We start from the raw sequence: 18,892 nt of genomic DNA, 5'->3' as shown, positions 1-18,892 counted from the left end.
TTTAAGTTCAGGAACTGTGCTCATGCTATATATATAATTTAAGGTACTGTGTGGTGCTGGGACTTCATATGGATTGCTTATGGATTTTATTTCACGTGCGCTGGTTTCTAAGGCTTTGCATTTGTTAGCTTTTAAAAGAAAATATATTGCTAATGTATCTCACCAGCTTGCATGACTGATGTTTTGGTAAAAAAAGTTTTCCCCTTTCACTCCCTCCCTACACAGTAAAGTCCACTAGTGCTGTACTAGTGTTGTTGGAATGAACAGTTGCCCATGCTTTATTAACTAATGCATACATCAGTGTAAGACGCTGCTTTACCATAGAATCAGTCTCTGCTACAAATGGATTTATTAGGTTCCCCAGCACTATGATGAATATTACAGTAATGGTCAGGCACTTGAGGGTTTTCAACAGTCAGAATGGATTAAGTATTTACAGAGAGATCTGCCAAGGCACTCAGCACACCTGCAATTTCATATGTCATGGGGGTGGCTTGCATTGCTCTCTCTAGTCACTTTGTAAAGAGGATAGGTGGGGGATAGGTGGCGTGACCTAGGGTAGGGTCTGGCTATACCTTAAGGTGCAGAGGCCTCTACTTCTGTCCTCAGTCTGATGCAGCATTCACTGAGGGGCTGTCCTTAATCCTTCTTAAACCCTACATGGTTTTCCCACTAAGCCCTGTTACTACTTTTGTGCAGGGAAGGATATATTTCACCTTTCTCTTAATGAAACACTTAAATGGATTCATAGGCACCGACTTTTACAGATTCAGAGATTCACAGAAGTTTACGGCTGGAAGGGACATCATGAGATCATCAGGTCCAGCCCCCCTCCTCTGGGTAGGAAAGACTGCTGGGGTCAAATAAATCCAGCAAGGTGTGCGTCCAGTCTCCTTTTGAAGATCTCCAGGGTAGGTGCCTGCACCACCCCCGCTGGGAGTCAATTCCAGAGTCTGGTCACACGAACCATGGAGAAGTTTGTCCTACTGTCCAGTCTAAAACCTTCTTTTAGGAGCTTATGACCATTGCTCCTGGTTTTCCCCTGGTGAATAATTGTTCGCCTAGCTCCTGATGCTCTCCCTGATACGTTTTTAAGCTGCCACCAATTCCCTGCAAAATCTTCTCATTTGTAGGCTGAACAGTCCCATATCTGTCAGCCTTTCCTCATATGGCTTCCTCTTCAGGCCTCTAATCATACGAGTGGCTCTTCTCTGGACTCCCTCAAACTTCTCCGCATCCTTCTTGAAGTGTGGCACCCAGAACTGGATGCAGTACTCCAGCTGCGGCCTCACCAATGCTGAGTAGAGCGGGAGAATAACTTCCTTAGTTTTGCTTGATATGCATCAGTTGAAGTATGCCGATGTCTTTTTTGGGCTGCTAACTGTAGCATCGCACCGGTGGCTCATATTCACTTTATGGCCAATTATGACCCCCAGGTCCCTTTCAGATGCGGGCTAGCTAGCATAGCACCACCGAGCCTGTAAGTTTGTTGCGGATGTTTCCTCCCCAGATGGAGCACTTTATACACTTCTCCGTGTTGAACAGCATCTGGTTCTGGTCCTCCCATTTAAGTAATCTGTCTACATGCACCTGGAATGTCAGCCTACTCTGATGCGTGGTCACACTTCCCCAGAGCTTAGTGTCAACAGGGAACTTTGCCAGCGTGCTTTTCACCCCCATATCCAGATCATTGCTGGAGGGGTGGGGAAGGCTAAGGTGATGGACTTGTGGAAAGTTTTATGCATTTCAGGTAACAGCCCTCTCTCTTCCCAAGCGGGGCCAGGGCTCTCAGCCCCCCACATATTTAGTGCCTCTTATTAGATTCTTAAATCCATCCACGAAGAGCCATGCACTTCTGAATGTACTTAAAACCCACCAAAGTTGCTCTCTTCTGGGCATCTCATACACAAGGGGAAGTTATCCAGTTTGGGAAAAGTTGTAGTCATAAACGATGACAATTTTGTCAGGAGAAGTGAAACACTGACTACCAGATCAGGCATAGTGGTATTATACTGGGGAAGATGCATTTGCCAACTGCTGACAAAGCCAGCCTGTCTCAAGGAAAAAAAAGGTGGCCCAGTTTAATTGCTGTAAAATCAGTCCCAAAATCCTCAACTTTGTTAGACTCTAGGCACCCTTTGGAAAATGCCAACTCTTACCTTTCACGTGTTTCTTGACTACAGAAAGATAACAGTGATTAATCTGTTTGGAAAGAACTCAGAAAGTCCACAACAAGTCAGAATGTTTTTGATCCTATGGATTCTTATTTGCACTGGGTTTGTCTTGTGAATTATGAATTAGGTGTTTGTACACCTAAAAGTGCTGATAACCTAACAGCAACTCACAGCACCCTTAAAAGGAGCTCATGGCATCCCGGTGTGCTGTGGTACCCTGGTTGAGAATCACTGAGTTAGTCTATAGATTGCTTATTTGTAGAGGATAAGGTGACATGGTACAGGTAATTGGAAATTCTCTGCGTCTCCTTAAAATCTCACTTTTCCTAGGAAAGGTTATATCTGGCTCCTCCTTTACAAAACATTGGCTCAACAGTCGCAATAGTAGTTAGTCCAAGGCATAATCAAAATAAAGGCGGATATAATCTCACGGCAGTTCATTCCCAAACTCATTCATTCATTCAAGTTCATTCCCATTAGTCTTCTGTGTTTGCTTGAAGTAGTTTGTATCTGAAGTTTCAGTAGAACTAAGATCAACAAATTGAGAGCATACATATTTGCTTCACGTTTGTCTTTTGACCCAAGCTTCTTTAAATGAAGCCAGGGAAACTGTATTTGAACATAAAGGGTGTACAGGGTGCTGGATGTGGTGTGGAAAAACTACTTTGATGACATTAGGCCCACAACTAAGAACTCTCAGAAGCAAGACAAAACACGGCAAGTTGCCAGCATATCTGAATTAAATACCTGCTTTCCATCTCTGGCGTCCAGTGGTGAGTTTCCTAATGGTCCTTAGAAAGGTCACTTCTCCCTGGACGGGTTTTCCAAGCATAACAGATTTTTCTTCCTCTGCTTCTATTGATTGGATCCTATATTTTCTAAGTAACATGCAGGAGACACGCAGATAATGTGGGTAACTCATAAAGATGAGCTCAGCTCCAACTTTGATGAGGCAAAGTATTCCACCCATTGGGAAACTGTTTGATGGCTTGTAACCTTCAACTGCCCTAAAATGATAAATTCAGTGCATTTATCTAAGGGGAGACAAATAGCAAATCAATGGTAACAATTCACCTATTTATCTATATTCCCATGATTTAAGAAGCTCCCATTTTCAGTTAATCTTCCCTTCCCATCAAATAGAAGAAGCAAAGTCTGAACCTTAAAAACAAAGGAAAATAGAAACAGACTCATTATTTATGTCCAACAGGGCCTCAGAACTGCAGTTTCTAAGCTAACAATACCTAGCATGCTGTGTTGAAGGCAGCATATTGTTCAGTGACAAATACAACATAGGGAAGTAGGTTTGCTACCTATTCTCCTGCTCCCTATTCTGTCTCTGTCTCAGTGGAGATGTGGAACTACAGAGCTATCTTCAGGGGTGAGGCCATAGCATCGTAGCATGAGTCTTGACGACTTTTGGGTACATTAACATGTTTGGTTCATTGGGAAATCTGGACTTGCTCTTGACTTTTGGCCGGCCAACCAGCCGGACAGCCAAAACTAGTTGTTGAGTACAGTCTTAAAGGCTAAGGGATGTCTGCAGAAGGAACAGTTACTCAGACCACATCTCCTGTGTCACATTGCAGTGCCTTTGCCAAGTAGGCCATCCTTACTCATTCTAGGAAAACCAACAGAAACCTTGACTTTTTTCTCAGGGAAGAAATATTTTGCAAGGGGGAGACCTGAACTGTCCAGAGGGAAGACACCTCTGTAGGCTGAAAAATCGAAAGCTTCATGTGTTTCAGGCTCAGGTTCTAAATCGTCTGATGTGTATCTTTGGGTGCAGACAGACATAACATTCGAGATGATTGAAATAGCTTTGAAACACCTTTGAAATGTTTCAAAAGGTTGGTGTACAGATGTAGAGGTAAGATAAAATGCTCTGAAGTGTGACAAAAATATACAGTGTCAACAGGTTCTGTTTTGTACCATTTTTGTTCCACCTTGGGCCCTATACATGTGCTCAACACCTGCTCCGACGCATGCTAATTAACATGTGTTGGAGCAGACTTGATTAATTGAGCCTGCTCGAGTGTGCTCATTAGCATGAGTGCGCTCCAGCAGCCTCAGCGTCATGTGTATTCAGCATCCCCATGATTCAAAATGGCAGTGGGAGCACTTTAAAGCTCATCAAATGAGTTTTAGTTGAAGCACCCCAACCGCCATTTTGAAGCACAGGATGCTGAATACACAGGACTCTGTGGATGCTTTAATTAGCATGGCTCCCAACAGCCATGCTAATTAAAGTGCCCGCCCAGAGCACGTATAAAGATGCCCCTGATATCTGAACACTGAGTCCTCTAGCATCCCACAATGCAGTGTTTCCCTCTCCCCCCTTCCACAGTCTCAGCATTCTGAGCACATTGAAAGCCAGGAGACTTTGCATTTCTCCTCCCCCTCTTTCCCCCCACCAGAGCTGGGAGACCCTGGAACCAATGGACTGGAGATCCCATAACTCCCCTGCAATGCAGGAGGAAGATGTTGGAAGGTCTTTGAAGTGAAAGTTGTACTGAGTTAGCTTCTGATGAATACACTGAAGTAAGCATCTAAAGAGATACTGATGGCTTGATGCCAACCAAGCCTGGGACTATCAAATGTATGTTGGTAGATTTTTGCAGAACATGGGTGAGAGAATTTCACTTGGCATCTCCTCAGTCAAGTCCAATAATTCCTGATTGGAATGGAGCGTATCTTTTAGGAAAACAACCAGTTTTGATTTATGGACTTAACATGACGGGAAACTCCACCTCATTCCAAAGCAAGTTGTCACCATGTTAAATCATCCTTGCTGTTAAAAATGTGCACCTTACTTTCAGCTTCAGTTTGTCTAGGTTCTCCCTCCAGTGGTATATCTTTTTATACTCTTAATGCTAGTTTAAAGTCCTCCATTATCAGACATCTTCAGTGCTGTTACTTTAGAGCTGTGATCAATTTCCCCTCTTAAACGTCTGTTTGATAAGCTAAATAGATTGAACTTCTTTCCTCTGTCACTGTAAGGCAGTTTTCCAGACCTTCAATCATTCTGGTAGCTCTTTTCTGAATCCTTTCCAGTATTTCAATGTCCTTTTCAAAGTGCAGACACCAGAACTGTATGCAGTACTCCCAAAATGCTACTGACTAATGCTATTTCCCAATTTTATTTTATATTCTTTTGTTTATACATCCCACATTTACTTTCTCTGTCTTAACCAAAACACTGCACTGCTCGTGTTCAGTTGTTAATCTTCCGAGTCTCTTTTCAGTCATTGCTTTCCAGGATACAGTCTCTTATCTTGGAAGGCAACCCAGCAGCATCTGGGTAGCATAGACTCTCATACATCACCCTAACATATCCTAATGAGTGCGCTGTAAATTCTGAACAGAAGAAATTTGGGGCTATAAATTTCAGCGCATTCTACAGCCGGAATAATCGTGATTTGTACATGCTCATGCCAAGCATAGTCTACCGTTCTATTTAGTACTACCACAAGATGGCACTATTACACAGCTTAAAAGTCCAATAGCCTCTAGTATGCCTGCATACCACAAATCAAAGATGCAAATATGTTATTGCTTTACTTAACTTTTTAGTAGCATTACCTGTACAAGGAGGGAATGAGCAGAGGACAAAGGTAGTCTTCATATTTACCAGTCAGACTAAATTATAACCGTGGAGGTTATCTTTGATTTTTAATAGACTTGTGCTTTCAAAGCCTATGAACCCAAGAGGGAGCCTCGGAAACCGGACCTGGTGTATAACTCACCCAGATTGTGCCCCATGAAGAGAACCTTGACTAGAAAATGGTCTTGATTAAACTCTCCTTCATTTTCTTATGCCTGTCACTGGATAACACCAGAGATGTAAAATACACTTCTTAGCCACAGTCCCTAGTGTCCTAACCAAATTTACAAACTTATGAAGCTGATACATGGCTTTCTATATGTTTCTGATCTTTCTCTGCTCACCATAGCTGTAGCTTCAGAATTAATATATTGCACTATGCTCGATTTGCTTTACAATTTCCTTCAAGAGACTTACTAATCTCACATAATAGTCTTTGAATCCAAACTGTGTATAAAAAGGGAAAAGATTGGACACAGGAGACTAATTATCTTCCCTTGCAACTATGGTCTCCTTTATGCCCATTCTAGAAGGAAAAAAACAACAGCTTAGGTAACCAGCATGATATAATTAAATGGATTCATAGTGAAAGTGAAGTGCTATGGAAAGTGTGCTGAGTGTTGATTACTGCATCAAATGTAACCCCCAGTCCTCACCATGTTCTAATATGGCAACAGCAAATCAAACATTTCACAGCAAATAATTCATTGTGCTTTTACTGAACTTTCCATGTCAAATTAAGGAGTGCAACAAGCTCCTGTGAATTAGGTATTTTTCACATGGGTCTGTTGATTCAGAGGTGAGTCACCCTGGGTCACGTGGTGACTGAGTGGCGAACCAGATTTCCAATGTCCTGCTCTAAAAGCTAAACTAGCATTGCACATTCCCCTTTAACTCTGCTAGAAAAGATGTAATGATAGGCTCTGAGCAGAATGTCTGACTTAATTGTAATTGATTATGTCAACCTGATTCATAAGTAAGGACGTGTTCCAAAAGAAAATTGAGTGCATCATATATAGCACGTTAACCAAGTCAAAATGGCCTCAACATGAAAGCATGAAGCTGTTCAATTGTATCATGGTGTCTTTCGGTGTAGATGAAGAAGGGAAAAAAGTCCCCAGCTTTACCTGTTTACATGGAGCCTAGAAGAGAGTTGTATATTGATGGTACTGCAGATCGAGGAGGGATGAACATGTTCCAGATTCAGCCACCCCAACCTGAAATTGCATAAATGAAGAGTGCTTGCAGATAAAGTTATTTGTATGGGATTTACTTATATTTTTCCTCATACCTTTGCTAGTGTAGGTGACCATGTAGCAGAAGCTGAAGTGCACAGGAGATAAAACTGAAAGTTCATAACAAATCCTGGTCCTTTCCTCAGCTAGCTTCCCTTTATCTTCTAACTTGGCATTAAGTTCCCATCTTAACTACCTCTGTGGACACATCTACACGAGACGCGTTAATACGCCTTAGCCTAGTTTACTGCGCAGTATGGACATGCATCTACACTTGCATGCCCTTACTGCACAGTAAAAATGGCTAAGCACAACTAAATTTAATACCTACAAATCACAGAATCATAGAAAATTAGGGCTGGAAGGGATCTCAGGAGGTCATCTAGTTCAACCCCCTGCTCAAAGCAGGGCCATCCCCAGCTAGATCATCCCAAGCAAGGATTGTCTAGCTGGATCTTAAAAACCACCACCTCTCTGGGTAGCCTGTTCTAGTGCTTCACTACCCTCCTTGTGAGAGAGTTTTTCCTAATAACTAACTTCCCTTGCTGCAACTTGAGACCATTGCTCCTTGTTCTATCATCCACCACCACTGAGAACAGTCTCTCTCCATCCTCTTTATAACCACCCGTCAGGTAGCTGGACGCTGCTATTAAATCCCCTCTCAGTCTTCTCTTCTCCAGGCCAGTTCCCTCAGCCTCTTTTCATTAGCCATGTGCCCCAGTCTCCTCACCATTGCAGGTATCACATTTAGTTACGATTAGTTAAAGCACAGTAACGCACGTGTAGACTCTACCTGGCACTAAGTTTAGTGCTGGGTCTGCCCTTCCATTAGGGGGGCTGGCCTGGGAGAGCTTGTCCTGCTCTGAGGCTGGGCTGCCTCTATGGCAACCCCTAGCTACAGGATACAAAGTCCAGCAGGCATTATGCACCCTGGGACACACTGCACAGGAGCCTGGACCAGCCTGCTCTGTATGTGGGTGCAGTGCAGACCCTGTGTGCCCCTAAGGACAGAACACAGGCAGCCTCTGCCTGTCTTGTCTCCTACCCAGAGCTGCTGCTTGTCCATAAGTGAGGGTTGTAAAGGGCTGCAGCCTGCTGCACCCCTTGCCCAGCCCTGAGATCTCCCCAGGGCTGCTGGCTGGCTGCCTCCCTGCTGCTGCTCACCCTCAGGAGTCTGTCCTGTGTTTGTAGATGCTGTGGTGCATTGCCTCCGCCATGCGGCTTCCATTCCACTGCTGAGCACTGCTGGCCACTGTCCAGGGCTGGCCACACAGGGGCAGCTGCATGGGGGCATCAGACCAACTATGAAATCCTCATCCTCCCTGTCAAAGCTCAGTCCTGCCCACATAAGCACGCCCGAGCCTTCCACCTGGGGCCCAAATGGAGCCAGGAGGAGACTGGTGACCTCATGGCGCTTTGGGTGATGCAGAGGTGCAGAGGCAGTTCGTGCAGGGTGAGTGCTCAAGCAACCACATTTATGAAGCCCTATCAGGTGGCATGCAGAAGCGAGAGCTGCATGGTAGTTGGCATGGTAGTGCTGCATAAAGATCACGGTCTTTCAGGCACAGTGGGTGGCCATGACTGACCACAATTGTTGGTCTGGTTGTGCCTGCAAGACCATGCCCTTTGTGGCATCTGACCAACACTTTGGTGCCCTGGGACTCATGCCACAACCCTACAGTGTTCACCAGCAGAGGCGGCCTGCCCAAGCCCCTGCCCCACCCTGACCCCTCTGGTGACATTTCACCAGAGGAGGGGTCCTTGTGTGCTCAGCACCCTGCCCCACCCACTTCTCCAGCTGCTGCATCTGCTAGCAGCTCCAGAAGTCTTGGCCAGTAGCTGCCTTGACAGCTCTGCAGCCCCAGACCCTGCCACAAGGAGTGGCTGGCCATAAGACCCACCAACCGTCAGCAATGCCAGCTCCTCCACTGGGGGGAAAGGATGGGACCCTAACTGGGTGCTGGCCCATTACTCACTGTGGGATGCAGACACCGGGTGCAGCTGGATGCTGATGGGGAGGCCTGTGCCAAGCTGCCAGCCTCATCAGCCTTGCCAGCCCCAGACACGTGATAAGTCCTGCACTGGGGGGGAGGACTTTCTCAGCCCCAGGGGCTGGGTCCTGCCCCTGCCACTGCCCCCAGTCCCAATCCTGGCCCCAGCCCACCCACACTCCCCTGGCCCTGAGTCATCCACCCGCCACAGCATGCAGAGAGGTGGGAAACAGTTCAAAATTTATTGAGCAGCCTGAGTTGGTTCGGTCTCAGGGTTTGGTCCTTGGGCTGGTACTATTTGATATCTTCATCAGCGATTTGGACGAGGGTATGTTGAGCACCCTCTCCAAGTTCACAGATGATACCAAATTCTGGGGCAAAGTTAATACACCAGAAGGCAGGGAGCAGTTACAGGCTGACCTGGACAGGTTAGATCAATGGGTGGAACTAAATAGGATGCAGTTCAACAAAGATAAATGCAAGGTACTCTACCTAGGAAGGATGAATCCCCAGCACACCTACAGGTGTGAGGATATCCTCCTCAGCAGCTCAAAGGCTGAGAGAGATCTTGGGAGTCATAGTTGACTCCAAGATGAACATGAGCCGTCAGTGCAATGAGGCCATCAACAAAGCCAATCGCACCCTGTTGTGTATTAGCAGATGCATGACCAACAGATCGAGGGAGGTGGTGCTCCCTCTCTATGCGGCATTGGTCAGGCCGCAGTTGGAGTACTGTGTCCAGTTTTGGGCACCGCACTTCAAGTGGGACACGGGAGATCTGGAGAGGGTTCAAAGGAGGGCCACCCACATGATTAGTGGTCTCCATGAAAGACCCTACAAGGAGAGGTTGGGAGAGCTGGATCTCTTCAGCCTATATAAAAGATGGCTGGGGAGTGACCTTGTGGCCGCCAGGACTTTATCAGGGGAGGACAGCAGGGAATTGGGGATGTGCTGTTTACCAGAGCGCCTCGGGCAGTAACTAGGAATAACGGGTGCAAACTAGTGGAGAGTAGATTTTGGTTAGACATTAGGAAGAAATTTTTACAATAAGGGTGGCTAGAATCTGGAGCGGGCTGCCAAGAGAGGTGGTGCTGTCACCTAACTTGGAGGTCTTCAAGAGGAGGCTTGGCAATCACCTGGCCGAGGTCATCTGACCTCGGTCCTTTTTCCTGCCAGGGGCAGGGTGTTGGACACGATGATCCATTGGGTTGCTTCTGACTCTATAATCTATGAATCTATGAGTCCCCACAGCTGGGCAGGCACAGGCCTCCTATATGCTGAGGAAGGCTTGAAGCGATGTTCTTGGCAGCGGGGGCAGAGACATAGCGCTGCCACAGGTAGCCCTCCAGGTGGTAGCGGAAGTTGCAGGGCAGCCCGGGCTTTTCCCCTGCACTGTCATAGCTCAGGATTTCAAACCAGGAGTGCAGGTGTGCCCAGGGCACCAGGAAAACCAGCAGCCAGGTGTAGAAGTTTGGGCTCCCTTCACCTTGCACAAACACCGAATTGCTCACTGCCCATGGAACATGCAGCAGAGGCACTCTCAGGGTGCAGAGGCAGCGCGAGGGGGAGCCGGCCCCAGGAGGCCTCCTCAGAGTGGCTCCCAGTGGGGAGGGCAAGGCATGGGCAGCGCCTTGCCCCACTTGTCCAGGAGCCCTGCGCACCCCAAACCTAGGTACCATGGGCTGGGCGGTAGTGCAGCAGAACAGTTGGCCTGCAGGGGAGAGGTGGGCAGCGGGGTCTGGAGCCGCAGCAGCAGGTGCTGCCAGGAGTCTGGCCTGTCCTGCCCTGGGAAGGTGGTAGGGGAGGCAGGCTGCCTGTGGCCAGCAGCCTGCTGGCCCCAGGGGAGCATGCTGGTGGCCACCTGGGCCCAGGCCTGCCTGGCCAGGCTTACTCTGGTCTCTGAGCACCCGTGTATGGATGACCTCTGATTTGAGGCCAGGCAGTGCACAGCCCCTGGTGCAGAGCATCTCATCTCTGAAATACTGCAAACTCTCACAAAAGGCTTCTGCCTCTTGCCTCTTCAGGGCCAGCATCTGGATGCAAGGGTGATGCTGCAGGCCCCTGCAGGGATGCAGGATCCAGGTTGCTGCCACCTAGCACTGGAGTCTGCTGCATGCTCTAGCTGCGCCAGCAGCGGACCCAAGATTGAGCCCTTCTGCTCCAGCGGCTGGTAGTGGTGGTGGAGGAGTGGGAGGCATGAAGGCAGGCTTGGTGGGAGGAGGATGTTGCCCAGAAGAACACCCGGGAGGATGCGTGGGACTGGGCACAGCATGTCTCTAGGCCTCACAAATACTGTGCAGCACACAAGCTGCTACAATGACCTGGGGGAGGTTTTTCTTGGCCACTTTGAGGTAGGCCATGAGGGACTGCCAGTGGCCTTTGAGATGGCTGAAGGCACACTCGACAAGGGCATGTGCCTGGCTTAGACACTGATTAAAATGGGCCTCCGGTGGTCCAGGTGGCCGGTGTAGGGCCTCATCTGCCATAGGAGTGGTGGGTACTCTGGGTCCCCGATGAGGAGGGGTGGGATGATGACAGCACCCAGATACAGTCCTCCACTCTTGGCATGAAGTGCCTGTTCTCCATGAGCGTGCCTAGTCCAGACTTCTGGAATATATGTGCATCGTGCGCACTGCCCACCCAGCTGGTGCTGACATTGGCGAAGGTTTCCTGGTGATTGATGGCCTGGAGGGCCACCGAGTGGAACCACCTGTGGCTATAATAGGGCAGATGACTGGGATGTGGGTCTCATTCAGGGCCCCAATACACTGGGGGAACCCCCATCACATACCTCAAGGACAGCTTCCCCACCAGTGGGTTTGCCCACCCCTAACAGGTGCCTCACATACTGCAGACTGGTGGGAGTGGCCAATTTGATCAGCACCAGGGCCAGTCAGGTGCTGGTGGAGAGGGTCCAGACATGCCAATGTCTTGGCACTCCAAGTGGGGCCAGAGCTGGCGAAGCAGGTCAGCAAAGGTACCCTGAGTCATCCTGAAGGCATCGACCCACTGCTTGTTGTCCCAGTTGTATTGTACCACATGCTGCCACTAGTTCTAGCTGCTGTGGCGGGCCCAGAGGCAGTGGGGCTGGAGAGCCAGGAGGGCAACAGTGACCCTAGTGGTGGCCTTCTGGAGCCCTTCGTCATTGTGGCTGGTGGCAGCAGCTGTGTGGTAACAGGGGCTCTGGGAAGGCGAGAAGCCATTAGCTGGGTGGTGACTGTGTGGGGTAGCCAGGCAAAGTGAGAGATGGCTGTGAACCAGGTGATGGGCCAGGAGGACAATTGAGGCGGCCAGGAGGATCTAGGAATCCTGTTCCTGAGTGCCATGTGCTGCCTGTGTCTGTGCCATGCTGCTTTTTCAGCATTGGAACTGGGTGTCCAGAGATCACAGTGCTTTTAAAGATGACTGCCAAGTGCTGGCAGCTGCGTTTGGCTTCAGACATGACTGCCAAGTGCTGGCAGCTGCGTTTGGCTTCAGACATGACTGCCAAGTGCTGGCAGCTGGGGCTGGAGGCTGGAGCTCCACCTGGTGACCACAGGGGAAATGGCAGGGCTGGAGGGACCTGGCACTAAATTTAGTGCCAGATCCTGCATGTGTAGACACCTGCCAAACATTGCTTACTGCTCATTAAGCTAATGTGTAGTAAATTTAGCTGTGCCTAATTGCACGTGTAGATGTGCCCTGTTTGTCTTAGACTACATTGTGTTGTTATTACATTTTTGTATTGGCATTTTTTTTTTTTAATCATCTCCTTGTCTATAAATTAGATGGAAATTTTGTGTTTTGGAAGATCAGTAATCTGGAAGCTTGGGGAATCTTTTCTACAAACTTCCAGATCTGTAGATGAAGATTTTTCCCCTTAACAGAGAGGTTTCCCAGGGCTGAAAAATGTTGTATTCAACATGACTGGAACATTTGAGTATGTAAGTGTATTGTAAAAGAAATAAATATGCTACTATTGGCATTTGATTTATAAATACATACATTTATGGACTTTATGGACTGTGCTGTGTTAGAAGCTGGTTAGTGGGAGGGGAAAAGGTCTTCATGAGGACATGCTTCTCTGGTTAGCTACGTTGGCTTCTATTTAACAATATGAGGATTCAGTTATACATTACACTTAGATTGTTGTAAATTTGTGGAATATTAGCTGGTGTTCATAGAATCATAGAAGTAGGGCTGGAAGGGACCTTATAGATCTTCAAGTCCGAGAAAAAGACTGGACTCAAATGAGTCCAGCCAGGTAGTCATCAAGCCTCCTCTTAAAGACCCCCAGGGTAGGAGCCAGCAACACTTCCCTTGGAAGTTGGTTCCAGATCCTAGCCGCCCTAACTGTGAAGTAGTTCTTACGGATGTCTAATCTAAACCTCCTCAACAACTTGTGGCTGTTATTCCTTGTTATGCCGGGGGGGGGGTGCTAGGGGAAACAAGGTCTCTCCCGAACCCTTCTGGTCCCCCCTAGTGAGTTTATAGACTGTCACCAGGTCCCCCCTCAGCCTTCTCTTGTGAAGGCTGAACAGGTTCAGGTCCCGCAGTCTGTAGGGTCTGCCCTGTAGTCCCCAGATCATTCGGGTGGCCCTCCTCTGGACCCTCTCAATGTTGTCCACATCTCTCCTGAAGTGGGGCGCACAGAACTGGACGCAGTACTCCAGCTGTGGCCTGACCAGTGTTGCATAGAGGGGGAGAATCACCTCCTTGGCCCTGCTAGAGATGCACCTGTGGATGCATGACAAGGTCCGGTTAGCCCTGCCAACTGTGACCTCACATTGTCGGCCCATGTTCATCTTGGAGTCAGTAATAACTCCAGTGTTAAAGTTCAAAGGTACTGTGAGCAATCACATGTTAAAGGTTGATACTATTTCTTCCTGGACAGCTGTGACCTGCCACTAGAAGGTTGGTGAGCAGACTGCATGGCTAGGAGCCAGGATGCCTAGTGTGTCTATAGACATCTTCTGGGAGGTTGGGCGGGGGTGGCAGTGGTGGGGGGCTTTAATTAGCACAGCCCCAAGAGCCACACTATTTAAAAGCACCTGGAATGTCACGTGTATCAGTGTTCTCATGCTGAAAAATGACAGTGGGGTGTTTGTTGAATGAGCTTTAGCATAAATTGCCCCACCACCATTTTTCAGTGTGGGGATGCTGATAGGCGTGACACTGGAGTCTTCTGGAGCGTGGTAATTACCATGCACCAGTAGGCTCGATTAATTGAGTGTGCTCTGATGTGCTGTAATTATAGTGCATCAGAGAAGCCTCCCTGCACATGTGTAGAAGCGCCTAGGTTCTATCCTTGCTCACAGTGGGCAGGGGGTGGGGGTTGGGAGCGGTGCATCCTGGGACACTGGAGGACTGCAGTTTGCTCTTTTTATCTCTGGAGCAGACTGAAGCTGCCTCAGCATGAGCCAGGCAGCATGGCCCAGAGATAATCCTCACCTGAAGTGGCATAACTTTGAGACACTTGGAGGGCACTTGTCACGAGTTAGTGAGCTTCAGCATGGAGATGCTCACATTTTAAGTGCCTTTCATGTGGTCTAAGTGTAATGGGTAACTTCATCCTTAGTGCCATGTTGCCTTTGAAAGATACAGATGCATGGCATAACTATCAACCTTGCTGTCATAACCTCCCAGTTTACATCAAGCGTGGGTTTGGGGGAAAAAACAAACAAACCCTTCCTGGCACTATTATTTGACCATGGCTAATTTTCCAAGCTTGTTTAATTTTCCTTGGTATAGCTCTTCCCTTTTCAAACTTACGGTGACAATCTTCACTCAGATGCCTCTAAAGAAAAATCTGTCTTCAAATGGCACAATGTGACGTAGCTTTCCATTTCCCCAACCCTCTCCAGATATTGGGGCTGGTTCAATCTCTTTAAAGCTATTTCTTCTAGTACTGCCTGCAAAGCCTATCTGCTGTAACCCAGGCTGAAATGCTGCTTTTATTCCAGTTTGACATAGATGGCTGGTGGGGGAATCAGTTGGAATTAAAAGTTGTTGTCCCTCTTTGCTCTAGGTCACAAATACAAATATCTTCATTTCAGTACTTCACTTGGTGGAAGTCAAACCTTTGGCACAAGCCACCTCTGCTAGCTTGACCTCCTTTGTACATCTAGAATGGTGAGGAATGGCTGGGAGAAATACAGAGCAAAACCATCAAAATAGCAAAAGGCCAGGTCAGAAAGGGGTCCGGCTCCCTGTAGACATAAGAAATTTTTGCAAGATGATATTTAGCATGTCCTCCTTGAATGGTTAAGACATCAAAGATGGTAGCTTTGAGATCAGTTGAACTGACTGCATTGTATGCTGGTGCCATACAGGGGATGAGAGGGGAGGACTGTAAGTTTTCTACTCTTTGGGATGTACTCTGCAGAGCTCAGCAGAAGGTTGCACTGTGCTGTGCACTGTCTCTGTGTGCTCTTGACTTACAAGCCTGTGCTCATGGAATGACAAACAATGTCATCTTGGAGGAGAATCTCAGTGGATGAGATGATAGAATTGTACCAAAAGGTGGGCTAGCACCAGGAGCAAAAAAATGCAAGTGAAAAATGCAAGCAATCACTTGGGCCCAGATTGGATTCCATTTATTAGGTGCATCAATGGATTTAGGTGCCTATGTGTGATTTTATTCCACCCGGCCCAAGTCCTTGAAGAACAGTGGGTGTGTCTACACATGCATTTGATGCGGGACCAATTTACTTGTAAGTAAACTTCTCGCAAGTAAACGCTCCCAGGCAGATGCCTACGTGTGCAGAGACGTGGGAGAAGATTTACTGCTTCCAGTAGCAAACTGCTCCTGCTTCCTGGGGCCCTGCAGTGGGCCCCTGCTGTCCCCAGGGGACCTGGAGGTTCTGGCTGCAGCTGCCTGCGGCCGGCCCCACACCCTGTTCCCTGGCCAGCTGCATTTCTGGCCAGGAGCAGTATGCACAGTGTAGGGGCAGCACGCGACAGCTCTCATGCCGCAGCCTCTACTTCCTTGTGCCATGGCTGCTCCAGCCCTTTCCCTGGCAGCAACGTCCAGTGCCCTGGGCTCCTGCTGGCTGCTGTGCTGGCCCTGCTGCTTTGCCACACCAGCTGCCAGCTGGTCCATGGCCATCTAGGCCCATGTGCAGTGACTGCCCACCCGACCTCACCACACTGTCCCAGGGCTGCCACCACTGCTCAGCTGCTGCCTGGACTCCACCTGGATCCTGCTGGCCAGACCCTGGCAGGGATGCTGTGACGCGCTCCAGGATGCCACTGCTGGGGCTACCCTCACAGTCCTGGCCCTCCAGCTTTGCCATCTCTGGGCCCACCGGGCCAGTCAGGACTGGTAGCTGCACACTGCCCAGCACATCTGGGATGAAGAGCAGTGGCTGGAGGCATTTGGGATGACCTGGGCCACCTTCTGGGACTGCCTGGAGCATCTCTGCCCACATCTGCAGTGGAAGGACACCAACATGTGCCTGCCCTTCTCATGGACACCTGGCTGCCCATTAACTTGTTCAAGCTGGCCATACCTGCCAGCCTCCACTATGTGGGCCACCTCTTCAGTGTCAGCAAGGCCACCACTGAGGAGACTGTCCTGGAAGTGTGCAGGCCCTCCAGGACATGCTGGGGCCCACATTGGTGCCAGTACATGGGGGGACCTGGCTATCATTGACCTCCGCGGTGCCTTCACCAATGTGAGAGCTGGCTGGGCGGGCAGTGCCTACGATGCCTACATGTTTTGGAGCTCCACCCTACCAGCCCTGGCGCAGAGCAGCTACTTTGCACTGGGAGGTGCCGGACCTGCAGCTGGGCACTGTGGTGGTCCTGCCTCTCCTCACTGGGAACCCCACCTACCCGCTTCTCCCCTGGGTCATGCGGCCCCACACCAGCCAGCTGGACCCCCACCAGGCACACTTCAGTTGGTGCCTGGGTCAGACCCACATGCTGGTGGAGTGTGCCTTCGGCTGCCTCAAGGGACTCTGGTGCCCCCTCACTGCTGACTTTGAATTCGCCGAGGAAACATCCCACAGGTCATCATTGCAGCCTGTGCTGTATAACATCTGCAAGGCCCAGGCAGAGCTCTTTCATGAGGCCTGGGTGGAGGATGCGCAGTGGGCAGAGGATGCCTGGCATTGGAGGCATCACCTGCGGTGGCAGCAACAGCAGTGGTTCCACCCACCCTGCCCGCCAAGGCTGCGGGTAAGCTGCACACCCACCCCCAGGGGCCAGGACACTGGCTGCAAGAGGCACTGGCCAAACACCTCCTCCTGCACTCCCCACTGTAGCCCACCTGGACAGCCACCCATGGACCCCTGCCCCACTGCCCACTCCCCACACCAAAACCCCCTCCTCCACCCCCCAACAATAAAACACCCTCTCCCCCATGCAAACTATTTACAATGTGGTTTGCCCTCCTGGGGTGGGTGGCCATGGGGTAGGGCAGATAGGGGGTGGAGCCTGGGGACAGGTGGCCAGCACCCTGGCATCTGGCTGTTCTCCCATGGGTGTGCATGCTGTGTGGAGTCCAGTGGGCAGGGGGCTCACCCAGGGGCAATGGTGGCTGCTGGTCCCCTGGTGTGGGTGGCTCCCCTTCCAGCAGCTGGTTGGCAGGGCTAACACATGGTCCTGGCCCTGCTGCAGGCAGCTCCTGTTTCACGTCTGCATGAAGCCGGGGTGAGTGGCAGGGCTGGGCCCAGGTGGAGGGGCCAGGGGAGGGGTCTCCTGGCTGATGGAGGCAGCACTGGACTTCCACCCAGGCCCACAGTGGGCCTGCTGCTGGGTGGCAGGTGGTTGCCAGGGGGCAGGTGGGGCTAGGGTTGGGGGCAGGGCAGCAGGTGGCATGAAGGCGATTGCCAGAGCCAGGACAGTGTCCAACACCCAGCTGTTCTCCTCTGTGGTCTGCACTGCCGTAGCCATGACTGTGCCCTCCTCCCTTAGTGCTTCTTCAAGCCTGTGTTCCAGGGCCAGAAGCTGCACCCTGAATTTCTAGTCTACCCAGTCCTGTACCGCCTCACACTGGTCTCATGCATCCTCGCAGGTGACATCCTCTACCCGCCACCTGTCCTGTTGGACAATGTCTTCCACCTGCCATGTCCATTAGTGTGCCTGCTGGTCCTCCGCAGCCTTCACCAGCTGGCCCAGGAGAAGGCTCCAGTCCTGGGTCCTCCTCCTGCAGAGCTGGTGCATCCCCAGGGCCCCAACTGTGGCCAGCGGTGACCCTGAGGCCACATCCTGGCTGCCAATGGTGGCCTCTCCCCCATGTGCAGCTGCAGGACCTGCAGAGCCACGAGAACAAAGCTGTTTTGTGAGAGTTTGCAACTTTTCTGAGCTCTGTACGAGCAGCTGTGTGGTGCCTGGCCTCAGATCAGAGGTTGGGCATGCACGGGCACCCAGGGACCATGGTGAGTCAGCAGGGCAGGCCTGGGCTCAGGCACCTCTCTGGAGAGGTAATCTGGGGTCAGTGGCTTTGGTCAGTCCAGGTTGGCAGTGACTGCACGTGGCTCCTGGCAGTATTGTTGGGTGGCGGAGTGCAGTGTGCAGGCACCTGGGCAGCCCCCTCCCCTCCCGGCGGGGAGATGGCACTGGCCCCGGCTCCCCAAGCTGCTGGTGGAAGCTGTGGGTGGGGAGCTTGGTGGGACGGGATGCTGGCGACATGGTGGCATGTCACTGTGGTTGCCAGGCCAGAGCAGGGGCTTGGGCAGGCCATCCATGCTGCTGTATGCAACACATCTGTCACCTGGGTACTGGGGCACAAGGATCTCAGTAAGCTGCTGCATCAAGGGCACGGTCATGTGAGCACTCCCTGACTGATGATTGTGGTCGATGATGGTGACCAACTACGCATGCCCTGTGCAAACTGCTGCTACACTTCCACCTCACCCCGCAGCATCATGAAGCCCATCGCCTAAGTCTCCTCTTGTGACCAGC

Source organism: Crocodylus porosus, unplaced genomic scaffold (assembly GCF_001723895.1).
Source record: "Crocodylus porosus isolate Cpor-Errol unplaced genomic scaffold, CroPor_comp1, whole genome shotgun sequence".
NCBI classification, from domain to species: Eukaryota; Metazoa; Chordata; order Crocodylia; family Crocodylidae; genus Crocodylus; species Crocodylus porosus.
The sequence above is the reverse complement of the archived record's forward strand: the minus strand, read 5'-3'. Positions refer to the sequence as shown.